Source organism: Harmonia axyridis, chromosome X (assembly GCF_914767665.1).
Source record: "Harmonia axyridis chromosome X, icHarAxyr1.1, whole genome shotgun sequence".
NCBI classification, from domain to species: Eukaryota; Metazoa; Arthropoda; class Insecta; order Coleoptera; family Coccinellidae; genus Harmonia; species Harmonia axyridis.
The window spans coordinates 21,981,634-21,996,442 of NC_059508.1; the positions used below are offsets into that span (position 1 = coordinate 21,981,634).

At 23.7% G+C, this 14,809-nt stretch overlaps 1 pseudogene; it reads right to left on the reverse strand.

The window, feature by feature from the left end:
* Positions 1-1,527: 1,527 nt before the first annotated feature.
* Positions 1,528-3,380, reverse strand: LOC123686625 (annotated as a pseudogene).
* Positions 3,381-14,809: the final 11,429 nt, after the last annotated feature.

The window sequence follows — 14,809 nt, forward strand, 5'->3', positions numbered from 1 at the left end:
TTTAATCGAGTTGAACATACTAAAAGAAAAATAGAACCAATAATTACATGTAAACCATGGAATCCTGTAGCTATAAAGAATGTTCTTCCATAAACTGAATCGGCTATAGAAAATGGGGCTTCTAAATATTCAATTCCTTGTAGTAAAGAAAAATATATTCCTAGTAAAACAGTAATAATTAATCTTTGAAATGTTTGATTAAAATTATTTTCTATTAATCTATGGTGGGCTCAAGTTACACTTAGGCCTGATCTTAATAGAATAATAGTGTTTAATAATGGGATTTCATTAGGATTAAAGGTATTAATTCCTTTTGGAGGTCAAGTTATTCCTAATTCGATAGAAGGAGATAATCTTATATGATAAAATCTTCAAAAAAAACTAATAAAGAAAAAAATCTCTGAGGTAATAAATAAAATTATTCCTCATCGTAAACCAAAAGATACTAAAAGAGTGTGGTTTCCTTGAAAGGTTCTTTCTCGAATTACATCTCGTCATCATTGAAATATAATTAGTAAAAGAATTATATTTCTTAATATAAATAAATTTGAGTTAAAAAGATGGAATCATTTAATTATTCCTATTATAGCAGTTATAGCTCTAAAAGCGCCTAAAATTGGTCAAGGACTATAATCTACTAAATGAAATGAGTGATTTTTTATCATAATTATTTTATCTAGAATAAAGAGTTCTAAGGATAGCAAAAACATAAGATTGAATTGAAGCTACTGCTGATTCTAATAAAATTAGTATAAATTGAATTATAATAATTAATAAAATAAGCAAATTTACTATAGGACCAGTATTTCCTAAAAGAGTTAATAAAAGGTGTCCTGCAATTATATTAGCTGATAAACGAATAGCGAGAGTTCCAGGACGAATAATATTTCTAATTGTTTCAATACATACTATAAAAGGTATTAAAATAGTAGGAGTTCCTTGGGGCATTAGATGAGCAAATGAGTGATAAGTGTGGCTAATTCAACTATTTAATATAAATCTTAACCATAAAGGTAAAGCTAGGGATAGAGTAAAAATTATATGACTTGAGGCTGTAAAAATGTAAGAAAATAACCCTATTAAGTTATTAATTATAATGAAGTAAAACAATACAATAAATATTAAAGTGTTATTTTTTTTTGTAATGATTTTGAATTCTTTATGTAGAGTAATTAATATATTTTGAATTAAAAAGTTAAATCGATTAGGAATTAGTCAGAATATAGAAGGAATGAATAAAAAACTAATAATTATTCTTAGTCAATTCAAAGGTATTATAAAATAAGATGAAGGATCAAAAGAAGAAAAAAGATTTATTATCATTTTCAAGAAAATTTTTTATTTAATAATTTAAAATTTTTTAAAGGAGATTTTTTATGAGAATAAAATATTTTAATGTTTAAAATAATAAATAAAAGTGTTATAAAAATATACAAGGAAAACCAATCTATAGGTATAGTTTGAGGAATTGAAAATTATTCTAAGAATGATTTTATTTTGACAAACTAATGTTATAGGTTAACTAAATTTTTCATTAGAAGTAGTCGTTAATTACTATAAAGTGGTTTAAGAGACCAATACTTATCTTTCAGTCATCTAATGAAAAATTTTCTACCCATTTAATGAAATTTTGGGGAGAAATTCTTTCAATAGAAATAGGTATAAATCTATGGTTTGCTCCACAAATTTCTGAACATTGGCCAAAAAAAATTCCAGTTCGATTTAAATTAAATCTAAGTTGATTTAATCGCCCTGGGGAGTCATCAACTTTTACTCCTGTTGAAGGAACTGTTCAAGAATGAATTACGTCAGAAGATGAAGTTAGAATTCGAATATGAGAAAGATATGGTAAAATAGTTCGATTATCAACTTCTAGTAATCGAAAATTAAAAAGTTGATTATTATTAATTAAATATGAATCAAATTCAAGATTTTTAAAATCTGTATATTCATAGGTTCAATATCATTGATGACCAATAGTTTTAATAGTAACTAAAGGGTTACGGATTTCATCAATTAAGTAAATTAATTTTAAAGAAGGAAAAGCAATAAAAATTAAAGTTAATGCTGGTATGATAGTTCAAATTGTTTCAATATTGTGTCCTTCTAATATTAAACGATGGTTATAATTATTTAATGTTAGTCTCATTATGGTATATGTTACAATACAAGTGATTATTATTAAGATCAAAAGGGCGTGATCATGAAAAAATCTTAATTGTTCAAGTAAATACGAAGCTCTGTCTAAAAATATATATGGTTTTCAAGTCGCTATTTCTAAAAAAAGGTAAATCTTTAGCTCCTATAGATAAAACGTAATGAAAATGAGCTACAACATAATAGGTGTCATGTAAAATAATATCTATGGAAGAGTTAGCTAAAATTACTCCTGTTAATCCACCAATTGTAAATAAAAATAAAAATCCCAGGGTTCATAAAATTGAAGGTGTATAGTAAAATTGTATTCCATGTAAAGTTGCTAATCAAGAAAAAATTTTAATTCCAGTGGGTACTGCAATAATTATTGTAGCTGAAGTAAAATAAGCTCGAGTATCAACATCTATTCCCACTATAAATATGTGATGAGCTCATACTACAAATCCTAGAAGTCCAATAGCTAATATAGCATAAATTATTCCTAAAGAACCAAAGGCAATTTTTTTCCTCTTTCTTGTGTAATAATATGGGAAATTCTACCAAACCCTGGGAGAATTAAAATATAAACTTCAGGATGACCAAAAAATCAAAATAAATGTTGGTATAAAATTGGGTCTCCCCCACCGGTTGGATCAAAAAAAGAAGAATTTAAGTTTCGGTCAGTTAATAGTATAGTAATTGCTCCTGCAAGAACTGGTAGTGATAATAATAAAAGAATTGCTGTAATAAGAACAGATCATACAAATAAAGGAGTTTTATCAAGTATTATACCAAATGGACGTATATTTATAATAGTTGAAATGAAATTTACTGCACCTAAAATTGAGGAAATTCCTGCTAAATGTAAACTAAAAATCACTAAATCTACTGAAGGCCCATTATGTGTTAAATTAGAAGAAAGAGGAGGGTAAACAGTTCATCCTGTTCCTGCTCCTATTTCTACGATTGTTCTTAAAATTAAAAGAGTTAAAGCAGGGGGTAAAAGTCAAAATCTTATGTTATTTAATCGTGGAAATGCTATATCAGGAGCTCCAATTATTAAAGGAACTAATCAATTTCCAAAACCTCCAATTATAATAGGTATTACTATAAAGAAAATTATAATGAAAGCATGAGCTGTAACAATTATATTATAAATTTGGTCGTTTCCAATTAATCTTCCTCTAGTCCCTAATTCTAACCGAATAAAAATACTTAACGATGTTCCTACTATTCCTGCCCATATTCCAAATAAAAAGTATAATGTTCCAATATCTTTATGATTAGTAGAAAATAATCATTTATTCGATAAAGTGGCTGAATTAAAGCGTTAAATTGTAAATTTAATTATGAGTTTTCTCCTTTATTAAGCCTTATATTCAATTATGATTATAAATTGCAAATTTATAGGTGAATATTATTCTAAGGCTTAGAATAATTCTATTTTTAACTTTGAAGGTTACTAGTTTATTTAACTTAAATCCTTAATAAATTCTAAAAATTACAGTAAAAATGATTAATCCGTAAATATTCACTCAATTTAAAAAAATTACATAGTAAGAGTTAATATAATTAAATATTTTATTTTCATTTTATTTTATTATTAAAGATTGAAGTATGAAGCGTATATAAATATATATACAAATTAAAGTAATAAAAATTATCATAAAAGATAGAAAATAAAAGTGATTTTCAATTAAAGTTTTTAGAATTAGTCACTTAGGAAAAAATCCTGAAAAGGGGGGGATTCCTCCTAGAGAAAAGAAATTAAAAAAAAAATAGAATTTTAAAGTTTTATTGTAATTCATATTATTTATAAGATCTTTAATGTTAAAGATTTTATATTTATTAAAAATTAAGATTATATTTGAAGAAATAAAAGTATAAATTAAAAAGTATAATATTCATAAGGATTGATTTAATATTATTATTCATAATATTCAACCAATATGGTTGATGGAAGATAAGGCAAGAATTTTTTTTAATCTGGTTTGGTTTCATGTTTTTACACTCCCTAAGGTTATACACATCAAAATAATCAAAATAAAGAATAGGTTTAATTTAAAATTATATATAATTAAAATTATTGGAGCAATTTTTTGTCAAGTTATTAATAATAATGCATTAGTTCATCTTAGTCCTTCTAGGACTTCTGGATATCAAAAGTGGAAAGGGGCTGCTCCTATTTTTATAAGGATAGCTCTGTTAAACAAAAATATAGAAGTAGGTATTAATTGCTCGATAGAATTGATTAAAATAAATGAATTCAAAAAAGAAAATAAAACTAGAATTGATGCAGAAACTTGGACTAAAAAATATTTCAAGGAGGATTCAGAAGAATACTTAAAATTATCTGAGTTTATAATAGGAATAAAAGCTAAGAGGTTTAATTCTAAACCAATCCAGATATTAATTCATGAATAAGCAGAAATAGAAATAAGAGTTCCTCTTATTATTAAAATTAAAAATATTAATTTTATAGTTTTAATTATAAAAAAAAGGGGTATACCTTTATAAATGGGGTATGAACCCATCAGCTTCTTTAGCTTATCTTTATATTCTAGTATAAGATGTACAAGAGTTTTTGAAACTTTAAGAAATAATTTAATTTTATTGAATATAATTACAAAAAAAAATTAACAATTAAAAATTCAACTTATTAAGTTAAATTTTAAATTCAATATTTTAAACTTTAATAAAAACTATTAAATTTTCATTAATTTAAGTGTACAAAAATTAATTCACAAAGTAAAAAATCCTATAAAATAGGATTATTCATATAAATATATTCGATAAATTTGAATTGATTTTGGTGTCCTACTTCAGGATCAATTCCAACATTCTGAACCAATCCTGAGGCTAAGTCCAACAATCAACACCAAACCCGATAAATTTGAATTGATTTTGGTCGTCCTACTTCAGGATCAATTCCAATATTCTAAACCAATCCTGAGGCTAAGTCCAACAATCAATACCAAACCCGATAAATTTGAATTGATTTTGGTCGTCCTACTTCAGGATCAATTTCAACATTCTGAACCAATCCTGAGGCTAAGTCCAACAATCAATACCAAACCCGATAAATTTGAATTGATTTTGGTCGTCCTACTTCAGGATCAATTCCAACATTCTAAACCAATCCTGAGGCTAAGTCCAACAATCAACACCAAATCCGATAAATTTGAATTGATTTTGGTCGTCCTACTTCAGGATCAATTCCAACATTCTAAACCAATCCTGAGGCTAAGTCCAACAATCAACACCAAACCCGATAAATTTGAATTGATTTTGGTCGTCCTACTTCAGGATCAATTCCAATATTTTAAACCAATCCTGAGGCTAAGTCCAACAATCAACACCAAACCCGATAAATTTGAATTGATTTTGGTCGTCCTACTTCAGGATCAATTCCAACATTCTAAACCAATCCTGAGGCTAAGTCAACAATCAATACCAAATCCGATAAATTTGAATTGATTTTGGTCGTCCTACTTCAGGATCAATTTCAACATTCTAAACCAATCCTGAGGCTAAGTCCAACAATCAACACCAAACCCGATAAATTTGAATTGATTTTGGTGTCCTTCTTCAGGATCAATTCCAACATTCTAAACCAATCCTGAGGCTAAGTCCAACAATCAACACCAAATCCGATAAATTTGAATTGATTTTGGTCGTCCTACTTCAGGATCAATTCCAACATTCTAAACCAATCCTGAGGCTAAGTCCAACAATCAACACCAAACCCGATAAATTTGAATTGATTTTGGTCGTCCTACTTCAGGATCAATTCCAACATTCTAAACCAATCCTGAGGCTAAGTCCAACAATCAACACCAAACCCGATAAATTTGAATTGATTTTGGTCGTCCTACTTCAGGATCAATTCCAACATTCTAAACCAATCCTGAGGCTAAGTCCAACAATCAATACCAAATCCGATAAATTTGAATTGATTTTGGTCGTCCTACTTCAGGATCAATTTCAACATTCTAAACCAATCCTGAGGCTAAGTCCAACAATCAACACCAAACCCGATAAATTTGAATTGATTTTGGTGTCCTTCTTCAGGATCAATTCCAACATTCTAAACCAATCCTGAGGCTAAGTCCAACAATCAACACCAAACCCGATAAATTTGAATTGATTTTGGTCGTCCTACTTCAGGATCAATTTCAACATTCTAAACCAATCCTGAGGCTAAGTCCAACAATCAACACCAAACCCGATAAATTTGAATTGATTTTGGTCGTCCTACTTCAGGATCAATTTCAACATTCCAAACCAATCCTGAGGCTAAGTCCAACAATCAACACCAAACCCGATAAATTTGAATTGATTTTGGTCGTCCTACTTCAGGATCAATTCCAACATTCTAAAGCAATTCTGAGGCTAAGTCCAACAATCAACACCAAACCCGATAAATTTGAATTGATTTTGGTCGTCCTACTTCAGGATCAATTTCAACATTCTAAACCAATCCTGAGGCTAAGTCCAACGATCAATACCAAATCCGATAAATTTGAATTGATTTTGGTCGTCCTACTCCAGGATCAATTTCAACATTCTAAACCAATCCTGAGGCTAAGTCCAACAATCAACACCAAACCCGATAAATTTGAATTGATTTTGGTCGTCCTACTTCAGGATCAATTCCAACATTCTAAACCAATCCTGAGGCTAAGTCCAACAATCAACACCAAACCCGATAAATTTGAATTGATTTTGGTCGTCCTACTTCAGGATCAATTTCAACATTCTAAACCAATCCTGAGGCTAAGTCCAACAATCAATACCAAACCCGATAAATTTGAATTGATTTTGGTCGTCCTACTTCAGGATCAATTCCAATATTCTAAACCAATCCTGAGGCTAAGTCCAACAATCAACGTTTAAGTTTTTAAAATTATTAGTTTTTGATTTTTATTAACTAAGAAATTAACTTTTAAATTTTAAAAATTTTCAAATATTACCTTATTTATAAATTTGTATCAGAATTCTATTGGGGGGGATCAATAGAATTCAATCTACGAAAATTTGAATAAATGAATTTATATTCAAAAATCAAAAAATTTTGTAATTAAAAATTATTCTTTCAATTTTATTTTCACAGAAAAGGTTTAAATTTTCTATAAAATAAATTTTCTATTAGACTAGAAGAAGAATTTTTTCTAAAAGTTGATTTTTCTAACAAAATAGTTTGGAAAAAGAAATTTTATGATAAATCCTTTTTTCACATAAAAAATAATCGATCCCTGTAAAATTTTGAAATCCGAAGATTTTTCCCAAATTTCATCAAATTTCGTGAAATTTGGCATTTTTTTCAAAAATTTCGGGGATGGAACTAGGGGTGGGTTGCACATGTTTCATCTCATCAAAATGATCCTTTCTTCAGGCGCCCTAATAGGAATTTCCTCATACATTGGTTTTTATATCCAAGTGCTATAATTGTTTCTTAGACAATAATGTCAATTTTAAAGATCAAATTTTTTGAAAAATTTCAAAAAAAAACGAAAAAAATGCAAAATTTTGCAATTTTTTGCATTTTTTGGGTCAAAATTTGGGCAAAAAAAAATGGCCTAAAATCGATACTTTATTAGCAGTATTAATTTAAATTTTGTCTTTTAATAGGGTTTTTCTCTTGGACCCTATGCTTTTTTAATTAAAGAATTTATTTATATATATCTATAATATTTAATAATTAATAATTACTTATTAATATATAATTATTTATATATAAGGGCGAAATATATCTTACATTGGATAGTACCATTAGTAATATTCTAGGTGCTAATTTTAATTAAATAGTTAAAATAAACATCTTTAAATATATAAAAACCGATTTAATATTGGTATCTTAAGGGATATATAATAGTACTCCCGAAAAAAAGAGAAAGAATATATAAAGTAAATCAGTATATAAAAACGACGGTGAATTTCGAGAATTTCTATATTAATAAATATTTTATATATTAATAATATTTATAATATATATATAAAGAGTATAAATTATTAATAATTAATTTAACATTAAAATATTAATATTTTATTTATATAAGAATTAAATTATAATCAATCTATAATTATTAATAATATATTAAAAATTATTAGTTATTAATAAAGTTAATTTTTAATGAAAAATTCAAAATTAATGAAAAAAAAAAAAAAAACCTAAGTATTAATGAATTAAATTATCATTAAGAAATATTATTTCTAAAGTATTATGGTATTTATCATGAAAATGAAGTTATTCTTATTTTAACTAAATCTATTAAAAATTACGTGAAAAATAGATTTAGAAAAATAAAATTAATAAAGATTTCATAAAAAAATTAAATTAAAATATCTAACAAAAAAATGTAATTTTTTAATATTTGGTTGAATTTGTCTATTTTTTAGTTGTCTCGAATAATTTTTAATTTATTGGATAAAAAGTGATCTTAAAGGGTAAAAAAATGATTTGTTAGTATAATAAAGTTATTATGTCAATATTTTGATTTAAATTATAATTATTTTAAGTTTAATTAGTACATAGTTAAAAAAATTATGTATAAAAATTTAGGATTTTCATAAAATTCGAGTAATTTTTGAAAATTTTATATAAATGCTCAAAAGGAAATCGCTCATAAAAAAAAAATCTATATTTTTTTGTTAGGAATTTTAATTTAAATAATTTTAAAAAATTGTGATATGGAAATTATCTAACAATTTTTTTTGAAAAAATTATTTGTTAGTGTAATAAAGTTATTTCGTTTAAAAATTTTGTGAAAAATTGTTAAAAATTTTTCAAAATTTATGGATTTTTGAAAATTTTGATGATTAGGGGAGGAATTTTTTTTTCATTTTTCATAAATTTGATTTTTATATAATTTTGAAAATTTTTAGAATAGATTAATTTAAATATTTTTCAAAAATTGTAAATGTTTAGTTTTGGGGGGAACAAAATTAATAAATTTAAAATTAAATTTATTTCGAATTTTAAAAAATTTAATTTTTGATTATTTTATTTAATAATAAAATTATAATTTATTTTTTTTAAATTATTGTATTTATCAAGAATTTTTTAAATCCGATAATTTAAAATATTTTTGATATTTGGTAGGCTTCAGTTTATTCCAAAATTTATTTTATTAAAATTGAATTTGAATAAAGCTATAACAGTCAGCAATAAGAATTGTTACAATTTAAATTGTTTAGTATTGGATTTAGTGAGTAGGGAAGCACTAAATTTAAGGGTATAACTTGTAAATCCTTGGGGGAAAATTTTTTAATTTAGAGTTAAAAAGTTTAAGGTTTGGTTATTATCTTAGGGGACGTTTTTGACGGGAGGAAGTTACAAAGATTTGTTAACATAAAGTTTTTAAAATTATAATTTATTTTTTTAAAATTATTGTATTTATCAAGAATTTTTTAAATCCGATAATTTAAAATATTTTTGATATTTGGTAGGCTTCAGTTTATTTCAAAATTTATTTTATTAAAATTAAATTTGAATAAAGCTATAACAGTCAGCAATAAGAATTGTTACAATTTAAATTGTTTAGTATTGGATTTAGTGAGTAGGGTAGCACTAAATTTAAGGGTATAACTTGTAAATCCTTGGGGGAAAATTTTTCAATTTAGAGTTAAAAAGTTTAAGGTTTGGTTATTATCTAAGGGGACGTTTTTGACGGGAGGAAGTTACAAAGATTTGTTAACATAAAGTTTTTAAAATTATAATTTATTTTTTTTAAATTATTGTATTTATCAAGAATTTTTTAAATCCGATAATATGCACATATTGCCCGTCGCTTTCATCTAATATGGAATAAGTCGTAACATAGTAGATTTACTGGAAAGTGATTCTAGAATGTCAGTTTAGAGCTTGAATAAGCATCTTATTTACATTAAGAAGATAATTAATAATTTAAATTGAATTTTAAAATTTATTTAATTAATATATATATATATATATATATATATATATATATATATATATATATATATATATATATATAATTTTATTAAAGAATTAGTATTTTTATTAGATTAAGAAAAATTTTATTTTATGATAGATTAATAGTACTGAAAAGGAAAATTATATAAATTTATAAAAGAAACAATATTGTGTACCTTGTGTATCAGGGTTTATTAAAAATTTAATATTTATATATTTATCTCGAATTTAAAAGAGCTATATAGTTATAAATATTATTGTTTAATAAATATTTATAATAATTATATAGTAGTGAAACGTTATTCGTTTTTAAATATATCTAGTTTTTTAAGGAAAGAATTTAATTCATTATAAAAATTATAAAAATTTAATTTTTAATTTTTTGAATTTTTATTTTAATAGTTTTAGGGATAAGCTTAAATTTAAATTATTATAATTGAATATTATAAATAAATAATTTATAGAACTAGAAATTTTTACTATTTTAAGTTTGTTAAAATTTGTTATTTAATTAAAAATATTTATATATTAATTTAATTTTTTTATTGAAGTAAATTTAATGAAAAATTATATTGAAATAATGATAAAATTAGTATTAATTATTTTGTAAAAATATAAGTAATTACGAAAGGTATAATTAAGTAATTAGGCAAAAATATCTTTCACCTGTTTAATAAAAACATCTCTTTTTGATTATAATTTAAAGTAGGACCTGCCCACTGAATAAAATTTGAAGGGCCGCAGTATTTTGACTGTGCAAAGGTAGCATAATCATTAGTTTTTTAATTGAAAGCTTGTATGAATGGTTTGATGAGAAGATAACTTTCTAAATTTTATTATTTAAAAATTTTATTTTTAAGTTAAAAAGCTTAAATTTTTTTAAAAGACGAGAAGACCCTATAGAGTTTAATTTATAAAAGATTTTTGATTTAAAGAATTATAAAATTTAAAATTTTTATTAAATTTGATTGGGGTGATAAAAAAATTAGATTAACTTTTTTAACTTTAACCATTAATTTATGAAAAATTGATCCATTTTTATGATTAAAAGAATAAATTACCTTAGGGATAACAGCGTTATTTTTTTTTAGAGTTCAAATCGAAAGAAAAGATTGCGACCTCGATGTTGGATTAAAGTTAAATTTAGGTGTAGAAGCTTAAATATTTGGTCTGTTCGACCATTTAAACTTTACATGATCTGAGTTTAAACCGGTGTAAGCCAGGTTGGTTTTTATCTTTAATAATTTAATAAATTTTAGTACGAAAGGAACAAGTTTATGATTTAAAATTTTATAAATGAATAGAATTATTATTTTGGCAGATTAGTGCATTAGATTTAGAATCTTTATAAGTATTTTATACAAATAATAATTGATATAATTTCAATTTTGATAATTTTTATTTTAATAATTATTTGTATTTTAGTTAGAGTAGCTTTTTTAACTTTATTAGAACGGAAGTTATTAGGGTATATTCAAATTCGAAAAGGTCCTAATAAAGTAGGTTATTTAGGAATTTTACAACCTTTTAGTGATGCAATTAAATTATTTAGAAAAGAAATAATTTTTCCTTATATGGCGAATATTTTAATTTATATTATATCACCAGTTTTTAATTTAATTTTAGCATTAATATTATGAATAAGAATACCTTTTTATTGTTATTTATTTAAGTTTAATTTTTCTGTATTGTTTTTTTTTGTAATTTCTAGTTTTAGTGTGTATACAATTATATTATCGGGTTGATCTTCAAATTCGATTTATTCTTTATTAGGAAGGCTTCGTTCAGTTGCTCAAGTAATTTCTTATGAAGTAAGAATATTTTTAATTTTATTATCATTTTTAGTGTTAATTATATCTTTGAATTTAATAGATTTTATTTTTTATCAAAAATATGTTTGATTTGTGATATTTAATTTTCCTCTTAGAATAATATGATTTATCTCAAGATTAGCTGAAACTAATCGAACCCCTTTTGATTTTTCTGAGGGTGAATCAGAGTTAGTTTCAGGGTTTAATGTTGAATATAGAAGTTTTGGATTTGCTTTTATTTTTATGGCTGAATATTCCAATATTATTTTTATAAGAATATTAAGAAGGTTGATTTTTATAGGAGGAGATTTTTATTCTATTATATTTTTTTTTAAATTATTATTTTTTTCTTTTATATGAATTTGGGTTCGAGGGACTTTACCTCGTTATCGATATGATAAATTAATATATTTATCTTGAAAGGTTTTTTTGCCTGTTTCTTTGAATATACTTATACTAAATTTTAGATTAAGATTATTATTTATGGTATTACTTATATAGTTAATTAAATTTTGTATAAATCAATAGAAATTTAAATTCTTTCTTATATTTTCAAAATATATGCTTTTCAAGCTCATTGATTAATTAAATATTCATCAGTCTCAAATTTTATAAATAATTGAGTTTAATATAAAGTATACGAAATAGATTAAGGTAAAAATTTGTCCTATTAGAATGAAAGGATCTTCAACTGGTTTAGCTCCGATTCATGTTAAAATTATAACTGTAACGATAAAATTTCAAAATATAATTTTATTAATATAATAAAAGCTGTTTCTTTTAATTATTTTGAAATTAATAAAAGGTATAAAATAAAGAATTGCAATTGATATTACTAAAGCAATTACACCCCCAAGTTTATTGGGAATAGAACGAAGAATTGCATAAGCAAATAAAAAATATCATTCTGGTTGAATATGAGGAGGGGTGGAAAGAGGATTAGCTGGAATAAAATTATCAGGATCTCTTAATATATAAGGATATAGAATAATAATATTTAAAATAAAAAATATTATAATGAGAAAACCTAAAATATCTTTAAAGGAGAAATATGGATGAAAACTAATTTTATCTAAATTAGAATTAGATCCTGAAGGATAACTAGAGCCAGAGTTATGTAAAAATATTAAATGAATTATAATTAAAGCTGAAATAATAAAAGGTAAGATAAAATGAAATGAATAAAATCGGTTTAGTGTAGCATTGTCAACAGCAAAACCTCCTCATAGTCAAATAACGATAGAATTTCCTAGGTAAGGGATTGCAGAAACTAAATTAGTAATTACAGTTGCTCCTCAAAAAGATATTTGCCCTCAGGGAAGAACATAACCTAAAAAGGCTGTAGCTATAGATATAAACAAAATAGTAGTTCCTGTCATTCAAGTTTCTGTAAGTTTGTAAGAACCAAAATATAAGCCTCGCCTAATATGTAAGTATAAACATATAAAAAATAAAGAGGCCCCATTTGCATGAATAGTTCGTATTAATCATCCTATATTTACGTCTCGACAAATATGAGTTACTCTATTAAAAGCTAAATCTACTTTAGCACAATAATGTATAGATAAAAATAATCCTGTAATAATTTGTATTATTAAACATAAGCCTAATAAAGATCCAAAATTTCATAAATATGAAATATTTCTTGGTGTAGGTAGGTCGATTAAAGAATTGTTAATAATTTTCGTTAAAGAATTAATTTTTCGTATTGGTATTTTCATATTTAAATTGACGTAACGGTCCAAATTTTACTTTAGTAATTTTTACAACTGCAATTATTGAAATTAATAAATAAAAAATCAAAATTAAAAATATGTTAGAATTTGGGTAATTTGAAAATTTATTTAAATTTAAATAAAAATTTCTAATTAAATCTATTTTATGTAAAATTTCATTATTAATATTTTGATTTATTAAATATGGATTTATATTATTTATAAATATAGTAATTATAAATAAACTAATTATAATTAATAGAATATATTTATTAAATTTAAATTTTTCATTAGAGGCAGTTCTTGTTATATAAATAAATAAAATTAGTAAACCACCAATTATAATTAATATTAAAATATATGAAAATCAAAAGTTTGATCTTATTAATCCTATAATAATACAAGTTATAATAGTATAAGTTAAAATAAGTAGTCCTAAAGATAGTGGGTGGGTAAGGAAAATTGCTAAAAAAGTTAAAAATGTTAAAATTAAGATTTCAGAGGGTAGTTTAATAAAAAATATTAATTTTGGAGATTAAAGATATATTTGTTTTCGTCTGATATTTTGAAAGATTAAATCTTAAAGCTGGTTTACAAGACCAGTATTTTTATTAAATTATTAAAATATGGAAATAATTTTTTTAAGTATGTTTATTTTTAGAATTTTAAATTTATTTATTAATCGAAAACATTTATTAATAACATTGCTTAGATTAGAATTAGTAATTTTAACTTTATTTATAATAATATATTTTTATTTATCTTATTTTAGTTATGAATTTTATTTTGTAGTAGTTTTTTTAACTATAAGTGTTTGTGAAAGAGTTTTGGGATTATCTTTATTAGTGTCAATAATTCGTTCTTATGGAAATGATTATTTTAATTCATTAAATATTTTATGATAATAGTAATAATATTAGTATTTATGATTCCTTTATGTTTTTTAAATAAATTTTGATTAATTAAGAATTATTTAATTTTAATAAGAATTTGATTCTTTTCAAAAATTTCTTTTTTATTTTTTAGTTCATTAAATTTTTTTATAGGTATAGATTTTTTATCATATTTTTTGTTATTATTAAGGTTTTGAATTTCTTTTTTAATATTTATAGCTAGAGAAAAACTTTTTAATTTAAAAGATTTTAGTGAGTTATTTAGTATTTTATTCTTATTATTATTGCTTTTTTTATTATTTACTTTTACTTCTATAA